Source organism: Schistocerca serialis, unplaced genomic scaffold, assembly GCF_023864345.2.
Source record: "Schistocerca serialis cubense isolate TAMUIC-IGC-003099 unplaced genomic scaffold, iqSchSeri2.2 HiC_scaffold_1225, whole genome shotgun sequence".
In the NCBI taxonomy this organism is placed as follows: domain Eukaryota; kingdom Metazoa; phylum Arthropoda; class Insecta; order Orthoptera; family Acrididae; genus Schistocerca; species Schistocerca serialis.
In genome coordinates, this window is record NW_026047431.1 from 92501 (window position 1) to 95000 (window position 2500).

General features: G+C 63.1%; 1 pseudogene; it reads right to left on the reverse strand.

Annotated features, from left to right (window-relative positions):
* LOC126436012 (large subunit ribosomal RNA) overlaps nucleotides 1-2500 on the reverse strand; it is a 7973-nt pseudogene that overhangs the window by 3594 nt on the left and 1879 nt on the right.

A 2500-nucleotide genomic window follows, 5' to 3' on the forward strand; every position in this document is an offset into this window, starting at 1 on the left:
ACGTTCGCGCGCGAAGCAGGCGTTCCGGAAGGGCACGGGCCAGAAGGAAGAGATTCATCACTTTCACCAGGACTTCGTGCGGCAGGCGCCGCAACTCCGCTGGGGTAAGGCCGTCCGGCCCGGCTGCTGATCCCCTGGGCGGCAACGCGGCGGCGACCTCCTCATGTGTGACCGGCCCCCATAGGCACTCGGGAGCGACAGGCTCCGAGTGCGGGAGGAGGCGGTCACGAATGAAGCCCGCGGTGGAGATGGGCTTCTTGGTGAAGAGGTCCGCCCAGAAGTCCAGCAGACCAGGGATGGCAGGTGGCGGCTGGAGCAGGGTGCCATCCAAGAGGCCGCGCACGCAACGTGCACGCGACCGTCGGAAGGCATCCTGGGTTCTCGCGTACTCCCAGCGGCGCCGCTTGCGCTTCTGCGTCGGCGGCGCGGCAGGCGGCCGCTTCGATGGTTGGCGCGGCCGCTGTGTCCTGGTGATCGATCTCTCCCCTCTGGACCCGACCGACGCAAGGGCATCCGGGAGCATGCCCAGGATGACATCGGGCGGCGTGCCCCGCCCCAGACCTATGACACGATCCAGGGCAGAGAAACGCTGGGCGGAAGCGGGTAGCCCCGCCAGATGCTCCCAGATGGCGGCGTCAGTCGGCCCCTCCGGCGGCGGCCCGGTGGTGTCGGCCGCGAAGTCCTCGGCTGCGTCGACGGGCGGCGCAGCGGCCTCGCCCGCGTCAGGCAGCGGGCTCGCTGCTCCCCGGCGGGACGCCGGCTCTTCCCCCCGACCGATCTCAAGCGCCTCCATGAATTGGCGGACAAGCTGCTTGTGGGCAGCTTGCCGCCGTCGGCACTTGATTGCCTCAAGCGTTCGGTCGGGGAACATCCTGATGAGCTCTTGATTTACAAAGAAGAACCGGGCGTCCCTCTCGAGGAACAGTTCGGCCTCCGCCTTAGCGAGCGACAGGACTTCTTCCTCCGTCCACCTCGCGCGATGCCTCTCCGTGACGATCTCCGCGTTGGCGGCCGCAAGGTGTTGGCGGCGGCGATGGACCCCGAGACCGTTCTTGGTGGTGAAGCTGCGGTGGCACTCACTACAGGCGTATACAGCTGCAAAAGTTACAAGATTTTCGGCACGGCCGGTTGGCCGGCTAGGTGCTGGGGGAGTTGGGGTGGCACCTTCAGCGGAAGGGCCACCACTTTTTCTCTGAATACTGCCCCCAACTAAAAAAAGGGATAGTGCGAGGGGGGGCTGGTAACCCCCCCAAGCCCCTGGTGCGGTCTTCCACTCTGCGAAAATCAGCGGGCCCACGAGAAGGGGAGAAGACCGCAGGAGAGGAGAGGCTAAGAGGGCTAGGCCCATGTATTGCGCATCACTCTCCCTGTAACCATAACCCAAGGAAGGCACCTCGCAGCAGCAGCACGACTACATCAAGACCGCACTTCGAAAAGCCAAGTCCGGATGCAGCCACACCGCCGCCACTTGGTCACCTTAAGAGAGTCATAGTTACTTAAGAGAGTCATAGTTACTCCCGCCGTTTACCCGCGCTTGCTTGAATTTCTTCACGTTGACATTCAGAGCACTGGGCAGAAATCACATTGCGTCAACACCCGCTAGGGCCATCGCAATGCTTTGTTTTAATTAGACAGTCGGATTCCCCCAGTCCGTGCCAGTTCTGAGTTGATCGTTGAATGGCGGCCGAAGAGAATCCGCGCACCCGCGCGCCCCCGGAGGAGCACGCTAAGGCGGACGCGGCCTCGCAGCAAGGAAGATCCGTGGGAGGCCAAGGCACGGGACCGAGCTCGGATCCTGCACGCAGGTTGAAGCACCGGGGCGCGAACGCCGCGCAGGCGCGCGCATCCTGCACCGCCGGCCAGCACGAGGCCGACCAACGGCGAGAGCAGACCACGCCCGCGCTAAACGCCCGCACTTACCGGCACCCCTACGGCACTCACCTCGCCCAGGCCCGGCACGTTAGCGCTGACCCACTTCCCGACCAAGCCCGACACGCCCCGATCCTCAGAGCCAATCCTTATCCCGAAGTTACGGATCCAATTTGCCGACTTCCCTTACCTACATTATTCTATCGACTAGAGGCTCTTCACCTTGGAGACCTGCTGCGGATATGGGTACGAACCGGCGCGACACCTCCACGTGGCCCTCTCCCGGATTTTCAAGGTCCGAGGGGAAGATCGGGACACCGCCGCAACTGCGGTGCTCTTCGCGTTCCAAACCCTATCTCCCTGCTAGAGGATTCCAGGGAACTCGAACGCTCATGCAGAAAAGAAAACTCTTCCCCGATCTCCCGACGGCGTCTCCGGGTCCTTTTGGGTTACCCCGACGAGCATCTCTAAAAGAGGGGCCCGACTTGTATCGGTTCCGCTGCCGGGTTCCGGAATAGGAACCGGATTCCCTTTCGCCCAACGGGGGCCAGCACAAAGTGCATCATGCTATGACGGCCCCCATCAACATCGGATTTCTCCTAGGGCTTAGGATCGACTGACTCGTGTGCAA